The sequence below is a fragment of the Cuculus canorus genome, chromosome 3 (genome assembly GCF_017976375.1).
Source record: "Cuculus canorus isolate bCucCan1 chromosome 3, bCucCan1.pri, whole genome shotgun sequence".
In the NCBI taxonomy this organism is placed as follows: domain Eukaryota; kingdom Metazoa; phylum Chordata; class Aves; order Cuculiformes; family Cuculidae; genus Cuculus; species Cuculus canorus.
In genome coordinates, this window is record NC_071403.1 from 120,558,991 (window position 1) to 120,578,764 (window position 19,774).

The following is a 19,774-nucleotide window of genomic DNA, read 5'->3' on the forward strand; positions in this document are numbered from 1 at the left end:
TGCCTCCCAGAGAGCCACTCCCAAACAGCTGACACTGCTCTTCCCCATTCCTGCAGATATTTTCTCTCCAGAGGTCTTGGGCTGCACAGCTTTAGTAAGTGCTACTTCCAGTATGTCTTGTAAATCCTACAAACCACTATAAAATCCAGTGCACGGTGTCAATTTTGCCTGTTCTCCAGTAGAAAGGAGTATGACTTTTCTTTCCACCAGCTTCCCATCTGTACAGTGCCTTGTAGGTATTATTTTAGAAGGTTATCATCCACTCTGATTTTGGTAAAGTACTCTAATTTTATGAGGCTTATCTCACATTCTGTCGGGCGAGTTGGTAGGCTGGCTGGTATTGACTAGACGGCAGAAGAAAAACCTCTTCATTAGTGTAATGCTGAATTAAAACCTTACTGTTTCCTGTGGATTGTAAGGGTTTCCTTTTTGCTATAGCAGTGTAGCTCCACAGCATTCACATTAACTCAAGAGAATGGCTAAGTAGAGTGCCTCATAACCTTCCCATTTTTCTCTTCCCTTTTTTAAACCCAATTTTCTATGAAGACAGTACTACTCCTAGGAAAAATCTTGTTTTTCCTGTAATGTTTCCATTTTCCTTCAGGAGAGCTGAAGGAAAGCATTAAGCTTGGGGTCTATGTGATCTGAAAATTGTTCAGGTCAGGTCTAAGTGAATTAAAACTATTGTAGGTCAAACCAGCCTGACAGGTGACTGCTTTAGCTGGAGTTACACATACATGTTGAGAGCTGCATATCTGTTGTGAAGCAATGGAGATTCCCTCCAACAAGGAAGCTTAGCCAGCAAGAAAACACCGAGAGGAACACAACTTCCAAAAGGTGAATGAAGAGCAACTGCAAACAGAGTCTGGTGTTGAAACAGCCCTAATAAACAAAATATTTCACAGTAGTTCCCATATTCACAAGAAAAGATTTTTCTACAAGTATTATGTGAAAAAAAAAAAGTTTCCAACAGATCAGTGTGGGACCGAAATTAAAGGTGAAAATGAATGTTTAAAGGCAGGACACAAATCCACATCCTCGTTTAGTGACATGTCTGCTATCTTGATAACTGGCAGGGAATGCTGGATCACGGTGGGATTTCCTTTGTTTCATAATACCGTATACATTAGGTGGTACTGTACACTGTTATATTTAGACTGGACATAAGAAGGAATTTTTTCACCATGAGAATGGTGAGGCCCTGGCCCAGGCTGCCCAGGGAAGCTGTGGCTGCCCCATCCCTGGAGGGGTTCCAGGCCAGGTTGGATGGGGCTTGGAGCAGCCTGGGCCGGTGGGAGGTGTCCCTGCCCATGGCAGGGGGGGAACTGGAGGGGCTTTAAGGTCACAGTATAGTTAGGGTTGGAAGGGACCTTAAAGATCAACCAGTTCCACTCCCTGCCATGGGCAGGAACATGCCACTGGATCAGGCTGCTCAAGGCCCATCCAATCTGGCCCTGAACCCCTCCAGGGATGGGGCAGCCACAACCTCCCTGGGCAACCTGGGCCAGTGTCTCACCACTCTCATGGTGAAGAAATTCTTCCTAATGTTTAGTCTAAATCTGCCTCTCTCCAGTTTATACCCATTCCCCCTGGTCCTATTCCCACGAGCCTTTACAACCCAAAGGTCCTTTCCAACTCAAACCAGTCTATGATTCTCTGATTCCCTGATTCTCTGATTCTATGATTCTGTGATTCTATGATTCTATTCCCACTCCACAGATAGAATACGAGGACTACATGAGCATTGCTACAAGGGCAATATGCAGAACAGGGCGAGGACATTAGAGAGTCCATTTGAGGTAAGTTGTCTTCCAGGACAAGACCACAAAGGCACCACATGAAACTATGAAGTGGCAGATTCAAAAAGAAAAAAAAAGCAAAAACGTGGTTCTGCTCAAAATGTGTGGTGAATCCTCGGGGCTTGTGCTGCTAGATGTTGTACAAGACAAACGTTTGCCTGAGGTCGAAAAGTGATCAGATATTGGCAGAGTGAATAGACAGGGGATTAAGAAGGGAGGATGTTTTTTTGAAGCCGGAGTGTTCATGATCCTTTTTTAGCTGAATAAAGGTCCCTTCGGAGAGGAGAAGGCTGTCTGTGACCCACTGTCTCTTTAAATCTGCCCAGTCTCAGTGTGTTTGCCCTGTTCTTGACTGAGACCACTAGCAGCCTACTGAGTCTTGTTCTCCTTCTGCAATGCTTGGTCTTTCATTGCAGATCTTTAGATGTCTACAGGGGTCTAGGAGAAGGTATGCGTAGAGACCTGCACAGCAAATGCTCTACAGACACATCTGAATTTAATGCCACTGTACATTTGCCTGCAATACAGAGGACTGGAAATAATGACCAAAATGGACCCTTCTAAATGATATGCCTACTCACGTGATCCCACATATGCGATATCATTCACAAGTTTACGTCAAGGCAGGACTTGCTGCAAAGGGGTCCTTGCCAGGCCTCGCTAAATGCTGAAGGACCTGCTTCCTAGGGGTTCCTGTTCTTCAAGAAAAAGTCTCTCCATCCCCCATCCACTGTTTATATTCTCCTATCCACGTGACTAGAATAATATGTCACAGGAGTTTGACTCTTCACTGTATGCAAATGGTTTTATGATAGAGGAAAATCTCACATGTGAAGGGACAGTACAGAAACACCTAAAGAGCTGAGGAGAGCTGAAGAAGCACAGAAAGGGTCAACATCAGCTGAGCCGCCTGCAAGTCCGGTGCAAACCAGTCTATACATTCAGCCAAGCAACCTCCCAGTTATTCTACTTAAATTTGTGAAGAGCATTAATTAATAGGTTGCCAAGGGAAGGTGTGGCTGCCCCATCCCTGGAGGTGCTCAAGGTTAGGTTGGATGGGGCCTTGGGCAGCCTGATCCAGTGGGATGTCCCTGCCCATGGTGAGGGGTTGGAACCAGATGATCTTTAAGGTCCCTTCCAACCCAAACTATTCTATGATTCTATGATTAATTCAGTACTAGCACCAAGACAGACTGTTCTCTGTCTTGGTGATCAACAACTTGGAAATCACAGATGGAGACACCTCCTCCAAATGCCCACCAGGACCAGCTCGGTGAAGACTGATCTGCAGATTGAACTGAACAGATAAAACCCCACAAATGGAAGCTGTGAGAGTCTCATATCTTCTACCAGGATCCTGTAACCCACTCACCATCGGGTTAAGCTCCTTACAAGTTGTGCAACACAATGGAAAATTGAGACCATACCATAGATGAGGACATAAAAGTTACGTGGTTTGCCTGAGGCCACACAGTGAGTCAGAGGCTAAATTATAAACTTGGGAGTCCCTGGCTCCAAGTCACTTATTCAATCTATGCTGCCTCTAAGGCATATTACATTGGGGGTATTGTATGGAAATGGCATTAGCTTTAAAGAGCAGTGTACAGTAGAAGCAAGGAAAATAAGTGGACTTTATTGTGGGCTGATATATTTTTTCTAAAAGAGAAGCGTAAAAAGAGTGACGAGCAGTTTTGCAAGCATGCAGCATAAATTAATTTTGCACAATTTGATTTCGAAACCTCCCTCCTGGATTAAAAACCTAAAGACCAAGTTTGAGGCTATAATGGACCCCTCTTTTCCAAAAGCCCTCTTTTTCTTTTTTTTTTTTTTCTTCTTTCTGGCAATTCTGTTAACCCCTGAAAACAGAGGTTTAACATGGAAATGCTGACAGCTCCTTAAGCAGAGCATCACATTTGCAACACTGTAATTATGCCGACTTCAAAATGCTCCAAAGAAAACAAGATTTTCTTGTTCAAACAAATCTTGAATGGTTTTAGCATCAAAATTAAATCATTCAGACCAAAAGGACTGTGTTAAGCACGCTGAACCAGGGCTGTACCAAGGAAATGTGGAAAGAGATAAATGCAAACTGATTTTACAATATTTATGTAATTAGATCCACATCTCTGCTTTTCTCTCTTGAATGAGTAAAGACCAGATTAACCTTATTATTACTATGTTTATTTGATTGACTTAGGAATTTCATCTGGGTAAAAGAGAGTCTAGATGTCTTTCTCCATGCGCACACAGTGTGAAGCCAATCAGCGTGACTCTCGAAGTAACAAATTTGTTTTATGCCATCTATCAGCAAGATGCTGTAACATTAGGTATAACTTTCGCTCAATGGATGACTGCTCCTTAAAGACCACGCTGCTCAGAGGCTTCCATCCTGCATTTTTATGATCCCACAGAAAATTACATGTCAGATTTTCCACTCCGATGAAGATGGTTCTAAGTAAATGTGTGGTGCAGAAAGCGTGCATGGCATACTGAAATGAGAAGGAAATTAATAGCTCAGCTATTTTTTTGGTGGAGGAAGTCTGCTTATTTTGCAAAACTTTTTTGCACCCCATTTCTGCCCTGTAGAACAAAGGCAGAGATGGACACAGGTACAGGATTCCTACGGCAGCAATCAGAGAGTAAGAGAAAAGGGAATAATTTCCTCTGTCACTCATAACATTATTACGATTGCTATGACTGCTTCATGCAAACAATCCTTCCTAACAATATGTACTATATCCCCATTTAGCTTATGTAACATTAGATCAAAAATGGGGAGCAAGTTGGTCTCAGCCTAATTGCATTTGTTCAGGAAAAACCAATGTTTTGAGTTAATAGCAAGAGAAGTCCCCGCAAAGGAATTGTTACTTCCTTTGAGAAACCGTTCTACCAGCTAATTAAAACCCACTGTCAGGAACCTTCTCTTGGTAGTTACCTTCAGTTTCTGGAGAAGAAGGATAATAAAGTGGGCTGAGGATGGGACAGCTTGGATTTATTTCCCAGCTTTATGTAACCAAGGCAGAGCCACGCAGTCTATCTTTGCCATCTCCGACCTGGACAACAAAAAAATTGATTGTTTCTCCATTTTTTATCAGTCTTGTTTATTCAGGTTGCCATTGTTTTTTAGGCAGAGACTTCTTCTGACTACATGAAAGTATAACACCCAGTTCAGATCACTACTCAGGGACATAATTAATCCAAAGAGATGGCCATTTGAATCTAGCCAAGAACATTTCTATCATCAAAGTGGCTATTTTGTAACTGTAAATGGACATCTTGTGAATATTTCTCTTTAATCTGATTTCCCATTTCTTGCTCTAATAGGCATACAGGAATTTGCCACCGGGCTCAGTCTGAAATAGTTATGTGACATGAGACTCCGCATGTTATCTATTTGTAGTCTCCCTTTACCACACAGACTTGCTTTGGACTTCCTCTCGTGTTTTATCACAACAGACTCCAATTCACACTCTTTGCTTTTCTGTTGGGAAAATATTGTGTAACCTACAGCACTCGCACAGCAACCCTTTCCCCACAGGGAAGGAAGCCTCCAGCCAAACAAAAGCTTTGATATTAAGAGCACAGCAATGTGTAAACCCAGAATAATTCACTTGGACTGCAGCTCTCCTTTAGGAAAACAACAAAACAAAACACCCCTAATTAAGCTATTGGCTTGGAGGAGGTACCAAATCCAAAATGATTTTGACTCCATATGGAATTTATATGGAATGCATCACGCAATAGAACACCAGCACACCCAGATGTGGATGTTCCCCAGCTGTCTGCCTGCCGCTTTGATGGCAAGCTACAAAGATCTCTCCCTACACAGTCATCTCTTCCGGAAGCACGAGGAGACTCCTCTGCACTCGTGTATCAAATCGAGTAGTGGAAGAGAAATTTTAGAACAAGAACATGCAAGTTTACAATTGTAAATGTTGCACTCAGCTTTTATTTTCTCTGTGTTCAGAACAGTGGCTCTTACTCTCGGGTCCCTTTCAAACTCAATGATGTGGGAAACTCTTGGGAAGCACAGCCTCGGTCTCCTGGGGGGTTGTGCTTGGAGCTGTCGATGCAGATGTTATTTTTCCCTGCAGCTGTTGGGGGCAGTAGACAATCAATCCTGGATTTATGTAACCTATATGACCTGGGTGAGGACCATATATGTGCCCTGATGCCAAAGAGATTTGCAAGGCACTGGCATGTCCGGGAATATAGGGAAAACAGAGGTCCTGTCTTGAGAAATGGGTATTTTGGTCATCCTTGAGATATGGACTATTGTGCTCCTGACCAGGGCCAAAACCTGCTCTTGAATTGCAGTATGATTTAGCAAATGCCATTTATTTTGACCAGAATTTTCCCATTTTCAAGCAATGAGTACACTTAGTTTAGATAGAGCTGCTGAATTTTCAACCAAGTCCCACGGTCGGGGAAAGAGGTTTGCTTTGGACACAGGCAGGAGGCAGACTGTAGGCAGAAACGGGAAGACAATAGAATAGACATAGAATCATAGAATAGTTTGGGTTGGAAAGGACAGTAAAGATCATCCAGTTCCAGCCCCTCTGTCATGGGCAGGGACCTCTCCCACTAGATCAGGCTGCCCAAGGCCCCATGAACCTGCAGAGAGATGAGATGAGCCCTGTGGCTGCAGCGCCTTGTGATGGTGGTTTGGCCACCAGCTCAGACGCTGTGGAGCTCCTAATCACAGTCCAGCTAGATCCATCTGCAGGGGGTCTGGAAGTCACTTCCAATCTTCAGGTCTCCAGCAGTAGAAACCGCACGATTTCTCCCTTTTCTGCCCTTCTCCATCTCTTTTGCTAATGAGCGAGAGGCAGCTTTCCATAAACACCAGCACAGCATGGACAGTTTGTGGCTTGCTTTAGCAGATCTTAGAGGAGCTGAGTCAATATTCTCAGCCCACCCCTGAGACCTCTGACAGTACCTTCAGGTCCTGGCATGGCCCACTGTTTGCTGCCCTGAGGGCTTTGCTGTCCATTCATGATGCTTCAGGTGCTGCTCTCAACAGCCAGAGAGCCTCGTGCAACGAAAAGCAGAGATTTGCAGTGTAGCTGCCCACACCTAGGAACCTACTCTAGGTTGAAAGTCAGCAGGGAGAAATAGGACCATTCAGGGTACAGCTCACCTTTTCTTAAAGAAATAGCTAAAATAACTCTGGTTTTGTGTAGTTTTCATGTCTTGTATGAAGCATTAACTCCTCAGCTTGACCTTCTAAACTCTGTTCAAAACCTTGGGGATGAGATTTTCTCTTTTTTCCCCTTCTAGGCTGCTTTTATTCTGAAAAATGAGTGCTCTGTGCCATACTGATCCCCTGTGTTGCTGTTCCGAGGACCTCCCAGGGCAGTCCCAGCTGCATTCTGGGCTGAGCTGGACAGGGAGGCAGCTGATGCACACCGGGGTCTTTCCCCATAGGGGATTGTGCCGTGGTCAGTTAATTGTAGATGTCTGCTACAACAGGTGCCAGAACGCTACTTTAATAAAATCGTTGTTTTTAATAAGAATAAGGAGGCATGCCCAGTAGCTAAAAGGTTAGGCCTTGATCCTGAAAATACATGCTTACATGAGTAATTATATGCACTTAACAGTCCTCCTACTGCGCTCCGAGAACTTGGGTACGGGCTGCCCCAGTTCCCATGGGCGGCAGCGGGGCAGCACCCTCTGAGAGGCATGGATGGTTTCCCCATGCAGGAAGGGACCTGCATTCCTGGGTCTGACTGGCGCTGGACCCCCACCACAGAGATGCACCTCAGATATATCCGGGGATTTTCAGTAGCGAAAATGGAGTTCTGCAGGGGGAGAATGCCCAAATCCAGATTTTATTGGTTAACAGGACACGTGGTTCAGGATTTTCGTACCCTGCAGCTTCCTGGTTTCCCCTGACCTGTGCGATGCGGCGAGGATCGGTTGGTTCTCAGGAGATTTAACAGGGATTAGTGGTTCCCATGTTGGAGCTATAAACACAGTCCTGTCAATCACTTCATCCTCCCTACTCATGCCAGGAGAATAATACAAGGTCCTTCTCACTTTCCTCTTAGATTTCACATTCTCAACTGGAATATTTTTCCTTTCTGAAAGATCAGAAAGGGATAACCGGCTGGGGGATTATTTTAACAACTGTGCTCCAATACTGCACCGCTTACATTGCTTGCTTCGAACTGGCCTTCTTGTTTACAACGGACTGAAATGGTTAATCAAAGGGAGTAACACGATATACCCCAGTGTATCTTACAGTAGCCATAATTTTCTTGCCTCAAATTATTATGTTACTACAAACAGCACTGAAAGAGTTTACTATCTGTATCAGAGAAGTTCTAGGAATAATGAGATTTGACCGAAGGAAAATATTCTAACAAAGATCTTCCTATATGGGCAGTTGTACTCTAACACTAACACAGGTCTCTACAAGTTAATATTTTTAATAATGGGTTTGTGAGCGGAGCATTGAAAAACTCCAGCCTGGAGAGGTAATATTGCAGCGAAGCTCACCTGGGTGGTTCCTCTGTTCCACCCTAGAGGTAGCTGCATTTCCACTCTGTGACTAAGCGAACAGTACATACCCAGGGCTAGATGGGTTTATTTTTATTATAATGCTGTAGCAATTCCGCAGCCTGCAGTGGTAGCACCGTAAAGTATGGGAGAGTAAGTGGCTCTCAGGAGGTGAAGGACTTGTTTCTTGACTTAGTAAAAACTTATAATCTCGTATATAAATATGTATACGTAGCAGCGTGGCCCTTCTGTTTCTCTCCTACAGGTCAAAAGAGACTTGGGTTCTGTTTAGCTAAATAGGATATTTTCCTAATTCTTCCTTACCCTTCTGCTTTTTCAGATGAGAAGTTTGATGAGGGAATCAGGTTTTGTCTGGAAGGGGCCTCAAAGCCCACCCAGTCCCACCCCTGCCATGGGCAGGGACACCTCCCACTGGCCCAGGCTGCTCCAAGCCCCATCCAACCTGGCCTGGAACCCCTCCAGGGATGGGGCAGCCACGACTTCCCTAGCTAACCTGTTCTAGGGCCTCCCCATCCTCAGCATGAAGAATTTCTTCCTTCTCTCCTCTTTCAGCTTAAAAATATGAGATCTCTTTGTAAAGGAAATGTACCCTTCCTCTTATCCTTGCAGCTTGCTTAACAATCAGCATTTAAAAGTAAAGCAAAACAAAATAAAACAAAAATTTCTGAGCTACTACAGTGTCTGAGAGGTGTCTGCATAAGAGCTCACGGATCCCACCTCTCACTTTCCTTAAGCCTTAGATTGCTGGATGGTTGGAAGCAACCCAGATGGGCTCCAGTGTGAGAAGACAACCTTTCCATGAGGAATAATGCTGCGGGCCAAGTGTATAACCAGTTCTACCACTAATGAGGGCCCAGAGCAGAAACGATCATATGTTTTCATTATGAAAAGCAAGAACTCCTGGCTTGTACCACTCTCAGCTCTGCACACTGACAGAGAATTCCTCTGGAGAGGTAGCTCACAGCAGCCGTATTTCTTGAACGCACATCTTATCCATCTTATAATCGATAACAAGAGCAAGTGACCGCTTTAAATAATTTCATTTCCATTTCCAGAGCACCAAATACCCAGCATGAAGCATTTATCAACAGCAGACAGCGATCACTTGCTGCAGCATCCCTTCCCCACGGGGTTAAGAGCTCTTGGTGTTGAGGGGTGGTTGCCTTTCACTGAATACATGGGGGAAGGATTTCCAGCTTGCATCTACCTTTATATTTCATCACACCCCTGAGGTTCACACACATGTCAGCTTGTTGCTGAATCAGTGACTGTGATGAAAACATGCTTTTAAGACCCCTCAGCAATCTAGCACAAATCACGCCACCCGAATCCCGGGCTGCAACAGAAGCAGCGTGGCCAGCAGGTCAAGGGAGGGGATTGTGCCCCTCTGCTCCTGTGAGTCCTGTGTCCAGTTCTGGAATCCCCCAAATAAGAAGGAGATGGAACTGTTGGAATGAGTCCAGAGGAGGCCACAAAAATGATCCAATGGCTGGAGCACCTCTGCTATGAGGTTGAGAGAGTTGAGGCTGTTCAGCCCGGAGAAGAAAAGGCTCTGGGGAGACAACGTAATGGCCTTCAAGTACCTGAAAGGGGCTACAAGAAAGCTGGAGAGGGACTTTTACAAAGGCACGGAGTGATAGGACAAGGGGGAATGGCTACAAACAGGAGAGGGAAAGATTTAGATGAGACATTAGGAAGAAATTCTTCCCGCTGAGGATGGTGAGGCCCTGGCCCAGGTTGCCCAGGGAAGCTGTGGCTGCCCCATCCCTGGAGGGGTTCCAGGTCAGGTTGGATGGGCCTTGGAGCAGCCTGGTTGTGTGAGGGGTTTGGAATTAGATGATATATAAGGTCCTGTCCAACTCAAACCATTCTATGATTCCATATGAGCCTGAAGAGTAGCAATATTATTAAGTCCATAGTAACAAATGGGAGTGGTAACGTTATCTCATTACACTGCGATCTTTAGCCCCAGTCATCCTAGTGCATTGGAAAGTGGTGAGAAAATGGCAATGCTCAATCTACCTTATCCCAAAGCATCTACCTAAATTAGATCTAAATTAAATCTTTCCAGAATGGATTGCTTTTTTTCCACGGTGTATACAGGCAGCCTGGGATCACCAGCTTAGCTGTGCCCGCCTGGCAGAGAGCTAAACTTCGCAGAGCATGTTTTGCCATGCAGTCTGTTCACTCCTGCCGTCCTCACTCTCAGTAGCGCTGCCCTGGGCTTTGGTAGGTGCCTGTAAATTAAGACAAGTCCCATGGGGGAGGTCTGGAGGACCTGCTACTGAAACACAGCTCAGAAACAGCACAGGCAATAAATTAAGCTACAGAGCAAAAGGAAACCAATATTTAAGCAGAACTTGCTGGATTTACCATCAGTAATCAACAAAAATTTTGCTCTTGTGCAATAATCTTGCATAAGGAATTTCCATCAGAAGTTGCATTCTTCTAGTGACTTAATTAAACCAGCATGAACCCAAATGGAAACTCTCATTTATGTTTAGCTAGGCTAATAGGATTATGTCAAAAGTATATACATAAATCAGTTTTTGTAATGTAAATGCAAAAATTTATCGCCAAGCATCTTAAATTAAGGTAGAATAAACTATTAAGTAATGTCCACAGCTTGACTTTTCAAAAAGTAGTATGTTTAGGGTTGGTACTGTTCTGCCTTGCCAACCGAATTCATTCATTTTCTCCCTTTGATATATTTCTTTATACCCTTCCCTCTAGAAGGAAGAACACTCTCCGATGAAAAGTAAACATTAAACTTGAGCCAGGCACCTTCCTGGGTTCTCCACCCTGCCCCAGGAGAGGAACAGACATTTCAACAGTGTAATTCATCTCACCTGAAGAAACAGCACTTGATTCAAGCCCTCAGCCCCAGTTTCTCAGCAAAGACTATCTCAGAGAGTGAGATATCTGCACCGTATGAAGCGAGTGAGGTGAACCCCTCCAGAGGCAACCAGACTGGAGTCCAGCTCAGCCTTGAAATTAATATAGTTGTTCCATACATCGGTGTGTTTAAAACCTTCCCATTTCATGGGAACGCTGCATCTCCTCCTGAATTGGACCAACAGAGCTTTTCTCTGCTGCCTGGCAGGTTCACTCGCTTCTTTACAACCATTGGAAGCACCTGGCCCCAACTAGACAGTTCTTCAGATAAGTCACAACCTAACATTTCCAGTTTCATATCAGCCTAAGATAGAAAAATGGGTTTGGGAGGAACACTGCTATCTTTAAATAGCTCTGAAAACGAACATGATGCAAAAGGCTCCCAGAGGTATGTTTATGTAAATGTAAGCATATGTTTCTGCATTTGTTTTCATATTAATGTTATTTTAGTATCTATTTCATTGCTAGCATTCAAAAGGACTTAACAATACACTGATAGCGCCTGTTACAGTCCTCCCACATGAATTGTTCCCGAACATAGCGATAAAGCTCTTCCAGCACTTTATGCATCAGAAATATTTATTCATTTGCCTTCATGGGAATATAAGGCAAAGCATATTAAATCAATAGCTATGCAGAGGGTTTTGTTTTTCCGTTAAGTCCCCAAAATAAAACTGACAAACTGATTAAATGGATCACATCCTGCAGTTTCCAAAGCCTGCTTTATGGGCTAGTCCATGGTATTAATCAAATGCTGAGCCAGAGGAAAACATCGATCAAACTCTTATAGAGGATAATAGGGCCAGCCCCTTCACTGGTGTAAAACAGAATAATTCAGCATCTCTACCTTAGTTTATACTGAGTGTGTAGTCCACAGGCTTTACATCGACAGGTCTTTTGAAAAAATCTATGTATTAGGCACTACGCATTTTCACTTTCTTATTCACTTTACAGTAAAAGATTTAGACAGTGACTTCTTTGTGGCAGGGATTTCCACAGCTGTCTACAAAGGGCTGTGTGTGAATATATAACTTCCACATACTGGGTGAGAAATAGTTTTTCGTGCCCCTAAAAGGGTCACTCTTGCTGAAGACATGAGTCCCCACACCTGTTTTCCATTGCGCTTTCTGCGTGATGTGCTCATCGCTGACCGTAAAAACACGACTCTGAGCTCCTCAGAGCGAAACTGCGTGTCAGAGCTGCGGCCACGGAGGAATTTCCCACAGGTCGCAATGTTGGGTTGTTTTTTTTTTTCTATTCTTTTGTGGTAAGTGGCGTGGTTTACTTCTAGGATCACCTGAACTCTTGCCAATCTCCCCAGCTCACAAGCACCCGTGTTCACCCAGCAGCTGTTCCCACCACCCCTGGGTGTCCTAGGTCACAATGCGTTTCCCAAAGCCTAAAATATAGAATGAAAACCACAAGAGCAATGCAACAAGAAAAGAATAAGAGATATGAGGAGTTCAAGGTACCTACAACAGGTAGGACTGATTTTTACCGTTGTGCTCACTTTCATGGCACCTCATCAACAGGACATCAACATCCCTGCTCCGCCTGTTATCGATAAACCCATGATCCTCCCACAGACGGGCCCCATGTGTCTGCAGTGTCAAGAAGTATATTGAAAAGAAAAAAAGAAAAAACTAGGGACAGGACATCTTTATGGTCCAAGATCACAAGTGACAATCCAGAAGTCCAGAGTTCCTCCTTATCCTCACTTCTTTCCCTTTATTCTCTTTGCCTTTTGCCCTGTGTCTTGCTACTGGACTCGCAGCAGACACTACCCATGAGTACCTCAGCTGGGGAGCTGACTTTTATATATAGAACTTATATATAAATAGCTGGGTCAGGTTTAAGATCCGTCTGGTCCAATATCTTGCCTGTGGCAGCGGCCAGCAGTGGGTGCCCAGCATAAGAAAAGGCAATAGCAGTGCTATTTCCCCAAGATACTGCAGCTCAGAGCTGGTGGGCTGGGACATATTACCGTAAGGGCAGATGCAGACCATGAAAATCCACATAAGCCAGGAAAAGCAAAATTTAGACTGCACCCTTTAATGCCAGGTTACTATTTAACACTGAGCTAACCGCTTCTTCTCTCGCAGACCCATATAATCACAGCATCATAGGATGGTTTGGGTTGGAAGAGACTTAAAGCCCATCCAGTCCCACCCCCTGCCATGGGGAGGGACCCCTCCCACTGGCCCAGGCTGCTCCAAGCCCCATCCAACCTGGCCTTGAACACCTCCAGGGATGGGGCAGCCACAGCTTCGCTGGGCAACCTGGGCCAGGGCCTCACCACCCTCAGCGGGAAGAATTTCTTCATAGTGTATCATCTAAATCCCCTCCCTTCCAATTTAAAGCCATTCCCCCTCATCCCATCCCTCCATGCCGTTATAAAATGTCCCTTCCCAGCTTTTCTGGAGCCCTTTCAGGTACTGGGAGGCCACTCTAACGTATCCACCAACTCACTTGTAAAGGGAGCATTTTTCAGACCTCCCCATCAACCATGAGCTTTGTGGCAACGTAAAATAGTTGTCAAAGTCAGAAAAAAGGGATCATTGCTACACAACCTTGAACTCATCCCACTGAAGGTGCTGGCTGGTACCCAGCAGAAGGTGAGCGAGGAGAGCGGTGGATCAGCAGCCAGCAGCAAGGTGACACAGGTTCCTTGGTCACCTCAAGAGTGGGGTTGATTTCAGGATGCAGGCAGCCTCACTGCACAAAGCCAAATCAATTACTGCCTCAAAAGCATCCTGTGAGTAGTTTCACATAAACTGTTGATTGTGCTCCTCTTATCTCGGCACAATAAGATACATTTAGCACAATAATTAGGAAGACAGAACCTCTTTACATACATTTTCTGCTCTTGTATTTACTTTTTTTTATTTTCAAGCCCTGTGGGACCATTAGCAACAGATCAGTAAATCTTCAAGATCTATTCCCCATATGAGCACGATTCTCTGTAGTTTACCAGGTTACAAGAAATATAATTAGGACTCCTTCACCTGACAGATTAATGAGTCAAACGGCGAAGGCCAAATAGCAGTAAATTAAACACCTAAACACTGCGATCTCTGCACATAATATAACCATGAAATAGCACATCTTTTGTAATGGCCTCGACCGTTTCGACACATAAATTCTTTATAACATACAAGTTTTATGGTACTTTTTTATTGTACCCTGGTATAAATATTTATACTTGTAGCTTGCCTTGCCAGTAAATATTTAGTATTTTGTTCTAAACGGTGACAGCCCCAGGTTCATACACAGAAAATACTGCATGGATTTGTCACGTGAAAGCATTTAATGAGCCACCAAGAATATGCATTTGGCAATAATCACCTTTTAGAAGAACTAACAAACGCCCGACAAGCTGCTTGTTAAATCCTCCGCGCTCCCAGCCTCCAAAGACAGGGCTGCTGAAGTGCTGAAAGCAGACACATCCGTCCCAGGCCAGGGTGTCCGATTAGGTTAGATTAACACACACTTGTGGAGGGGAAAAAAAAGAGAGTGCTTAATCCTCTTTCAACAAGAAGTAGTGGGATTATGTGACTTTTAGAGGGAAATCTTTTAAAAAAGCCCCTAATCAAGTCATTTTGTACTCGCAATGAGTTTTTTTATCCTATATATGCTATTGGCAAAACTTAAAGGGGTTTATTTGGGATTAGGTATTGAATTCCTGCTCTGTAGGAATTCAGAAGAAAACAGGGTTCTTGCTTAATTTTTATTATGCCTAAAAATCCAGCTTAAAGCATGAGCTGATTTCTCACGTATCTTGAAGTTCCCCAGTATCTTGCCGTTGAGGTGTGAAATGAGATGCAACAAGCCGAGTCAGTGGATGATCATCAGCAAAGCTGCACGGTATGGCTATCAGAATGAAAAAAAAAGACTTGCTTGTAACACTCAGCTTTTCAGTCCTCATCTTTTCCAGCTACCCAAAGAGCCTCCAGCCTGGTCACACTTTGTGCGGGCAAGCTCTCCACAAACACATACTCTAGCAACTCATTAGCTACCTCGATTTCCTCAGGGTGGGATCCATCTCACCTAATTAGCTCTTGCCACGCCAGCGGTCTGCACAGAGCCCATCTCGAGGGCTCCCCTCAGCCATGGGAGAGCCAGCCACCTCCCGAGAGCAATTTGTTTTGCCTGAAGACGGAGCGAACAGCCTTGAAAAGGTGCCTCCATCTCCCTAGGGTCATTAGCGGAAGGCTGAATGACGGGTTTAGACCAGACACCTAGGTTTTAGACAGCTAAAGGTAGGTGAGAGAAACCCTACCCTGCAAGAGGGAGCTGATCCCACTTCCCTACCAGGATGCATTGTTCTGCTCAACAAAAGGGTCTTTCTTTGGGGTGAGGCTCAGGATGGACGTCCCAATGAAGTGAGGCCAGGACTATTTCCTCTGGAAATTGCTTATAGGAAAGAGACCTTTCTCAACTTCTTCATAGGAAAGACTGCCTTTCAAACATCTCGAGAAACTTCAAACCCAAGCACAGGATTTGATTTCCTACCTACTCAGAGCCAGGTAGTCAAGGTACACGTGCCGGCTTCAAGGACTCCATGAGAAAAATGTCATTTGGTGTTCCTACACGTACAAAGCTGAGCAGTTTACCAGGGTTATCACGCATGTGGTGACTGTGTGTTGGGTGAATGCATAGCAAAGTAATTCTTCCAACCCTGCTGATACTTTTATCATTAATCACAAGTAGAGTGATTTTGCTAAAAATGCAAGAGGATTGCTCTTGGTGTCACCCAGGCACAGTATGAGCCAACATCGAACAAGAGCATCATAGAATCGTTCTGGTTGGAAGGGACCGTAAAGATCATCCAGTTCCACCTCACTTGCCATGGGCAGTTGACAAATTCCTCTAGATCAGGTTGCTCAAAGCCACATCCAATCTGACATTTAACAGTTGTGATGGTGGGGCATTCACAACTTCTCTGAGCCCATAAAGCCGCCCAGGAATGCTTTGCCAGAACGTGACAGCATGGGAACTGGATGGCTCAGGCCTTAACCCCTCTGGTTCAGTGATGGACGTGCCCCTGGTCCCTACACATGGAGGCACTGTGCAGCCTCCTGGCTGCTCACAGCACCATTTCAGCTCTTATTACTGCTTTACTGAAACCCAGGACCACACTTTAGGAGGTGTTTAGGTGCCTGCTGACGTTGTCTAGCACAAAAAGCCACCTGTCTCCTCTTGATACCACTTGATGCCTTGCATCTATCCATGCCAGGTCCTGAGGCCACCCCGAGGGATGAGGGTTCCTGCCCCTGGTGCTGCAGGGAACTCACCAGCCACGAGGTAAACTGTCTGCTGGAGCTCTCCTAGAGCCAGGAACCACTACAGAAAAGCTCAGAAGCTGTAAATCCAGGGTTGAAATGGGCCTCAAAGCCCAGGGAAGCAGGGAGAGGAGAGAAAAGCAAAACTGGAAGAGAAACCCAACATGTGTTGGGTATAGGTAAGTGAGTAGCTCCTCTGAGAGAAACCTCCAGCAGTCAGTGCTGGTGGGATGGGTCATCCCACAGTCCAGGGATACTCCTGAGGCATCCATCCCCATTTCCAACCCCCTGCCATGGGCAGGGACACCTCCCACTGGCCCAGGCTGCTCCAAGCCCCATCCAACCTGGCCTGGAACCCCTCCAGGGATGGGGCAGCCACAGCTTCCCTGGGCAACCTGAGCCAGGGCCTCCCCACCCTCAGCGGGAAGAATTTCTTCCTAATGTCTAATCTATATCTTCCCCCTTCCAGTTTAAAGCCACACCCCCTTGTCCTATCACTCCATGCCCTTGGAAAATGTCCCTCCCCAGCTTTCCTGGAGCCCCTTCAGGCACTGGAAGGTTGCTCTAAGGTCTCTTCTGCACAACCCCAACTCTCTCAGCCTGTCTCCACACACGGCCGTGACGGCTGTCCTCTCCCCTGGATGAGACGAGCACTGCAAACCCCAGAGCAGCTCAGGCTGGGTTTTTCTGCACTTTGATGCCGGGATGCTGCAGGTCGCAGCAGGAGGAAGGACGTGCGAGACTAAAAGGCCCTGTTTTGGCTACATCCACGTGGGCGTACAGCAGCGACCATCGGTTTCGGTTTGTTTGAGTCTGTGTGAGCATCAAGCCCTGCTTGCGTAGCGGCTGTGCAGGAGCGTGGGTGGCACAGAGTGCTTGTGTGTGACAGACGGTGTGGGTTTGGGGCTGCGTGGCTGTGGTACAGACGAGTTTGCCTGCGAGCATGTCTCGTAAATGCTTCTACTGTTAAAGGGAACCATTTCATAACAAGAAAATAATGATAATAGTAATACTACACCTTGTCTGTTGGGTTAGGAGGCTGCTGGCTGGTTCTCCAGCCCGGTCCATGCCATGGCAGAGGCAGAACATTCCCCTGCTATAAAGGCAGCCAAAACGTGCAGTTGTTCCTCCCTAAACCAAAAACTTGTGTTTGGAAACAAGCAGGGCTTTGTTGTATCACCCTAGCTCCTGACCTCAGATAGCTTTAAACTAAAACGGTAAGTACCCCTTTTTTCATGTTTTTTAAAGAAAAAAAATCCCCACCAAACCCCAAAATAAATCCCGTCCTCATTTCCGTGAATGTGAAGAAGAGTAAATTTTCCCCAGTTTTGCCACTGTCATTTCAAAGGACCTGTCCAAGCCAAAAGGGTTACTTTGGACGTGCACCAGCATGACTGATGGGCGAAGTCAACCTCACCTCTCCTGGGCCTGGGGGCAATAAAACCTCTGTGGGCTTTGCTAGGCGAGCGGGGATGGGATAGGATCTTTAATTTCACAGCGTCCCCAGCAGCTGGGATGGGATGGACCTGGATAAGAAGGAGAGGGACAACTCCTCTGAGGTGCAAGTGGGCAAAGAAAGCCTCTCACAGCTTGCTCATCCTCATTTCACTGCCCCAGAAAGCTTTCCCAGTGCTGGTTCTTTTATCCAGTGTGAACACTGGAAACCAAGTTAATTCATAGGGGCTAAACCGATCACTGCAACGCTGAGTACTGAAATACACCTCGCTTATCAGCCTATCTCTGTCTCCGTATGATCTACATGATAGGGATGAATATTAACTCCCTTTGAAGAAAATAAAGCGAAGCAGCCACATGCTTAACCTGGCAAACGTATGCTGGGGTGATTCATTCCAAGAACGCTCTGAAAATCCCCACCTCACTTTTACCTCTAGGAAATTCCCTTTTCATGGGAATGAAAATCGCAGCTCCCACGCCCACAGATTGCAGGGCTTTGGCACTTCGAACTGCTAGAGATGCTTCGCCACAGCCTTGCTCATTGAGACTGCTCTGTGACGAGCAGAGCCCAAGCAATTGTTTTCCCCTAACCAGATCATATGTATTTTTTTTAATCGGCACATTTTTACGGTGGGCTTAAGCAGCTTCCTATGCTCCTGTAGTTACTTCTAATTTTTTTTCCCTACTTGGGGTGAAACCCCTGCAGGGGAAAGGAAAAAAAAAAAAAGAAAGAAAAAGAGAATAAATAAATAATGAAGGAAATGTTTCTCTTTCCCTCTCGATGTCAGGAATGTATGGAAAGCTTTAGGCTGCAGTAATATTCTGACACTGTGTGCAGCACTGCTCCCCTCCCCTATTCCTTTGAGGTTCATCTTTCAGACCACAGCTCTGTTCCGCTGCCAACTCGTTGGAAGTGTTTAGTGACTGGAGAACTGTTGCCTGCTCTCTTCAGAACTTCACACTTCATTTTTCCAGATCCCTGCGAGCAGCAGCAAATATTTCACCAGCCTGGTTTGCTGGCTACCACCATAAATCAGACTTAGGACCCAAAAAAATATCCAGGCCTGTCAAGGCATTAAGCTTTTATTTTCAGGCTGGATCCAGTGGTAAATGAGGGCTTGTATTTTCCTTCAAAACTGTAAAGGGATTTTAAGGATTGTCGTTGGACAATGGCCAGATTCAAAAGATACAATGCAGAATGTAACTGGTTAGAGGAGATTTGAAAAAGTCTTAAGTATGAAAAATGGCTTTTCTTAAAGGTTTTTCAGTGAAATATGAAGCCAGACTTGAATTTCATAAAGGCTTTGGCTTAGCCCGTTTATGATGAAATCAATTGGGAAAGCAAAGAGGACGATGCTCCTGAGCGTTTGAGGGGCTGTTTGTCCCAGCCTGCCCTTTCCCATACACCAGGGAACGATCTGCAGCGGGTATCACTGGCACAACAGTGAGGAAAGACGTAACAAATCGTTATTTGCTTGATATCAACTGCTTTAAAAGTTAGACCTAAATAGGAACCTGTATAACATTTGGATCTGGGGAAGTCTGTAAAGCAAAGATGCTCAGGAAACTTGCTCTCCACTGCACAGGCCAGAATTAGATTGCAGTAGGGTTTTTTTTATAACAGCTTCTTGAAGCAAACAACCCCAATTCCTTTAGTCTGCTCTTCATTACCCTAAACAAGCAATGAATAGACACTAGGAGGGGAGTCCAGGAGCTGGGTTGCCAGCATTGTCACAGGCTTGCTCTGCGACCTTGTGCCACAGCAAGCTGGTAGCTGTATACAAAGGGTCCCTTTTCACATGATAAACAAACAAACTCATT

At 45.2% G+C, this 19,774-nt stretch overlaps 1 protein-coding gene across 6 annotated transcripts in view; it reads right to left on the minus strand.

Annotated features, from left to right (window-relative positions):
• Nucleotides 1–19,774, minus strand: part of RUNX2 (RUNX family transcription factor 2) — a 221,399-nt gene that overhangs the window by 19,996 nt on the left and 181,629 nt on the right. The window contains exon 7 of one of the 6 annotated variants that reach the window (XR_008448936.1): nt 4,735–4,852. The exons of the other annotated variants lie outside the window; for them this stretch is intronic. The gene's annotated coding sequence lies outside the window, so the exon portion shown is untranslated. The remainder of the gene's footprint in view (nt 1–4,734; nt 4,853–19,774) is intronic. 6 annotated transcript variants of the gene reach the window in all.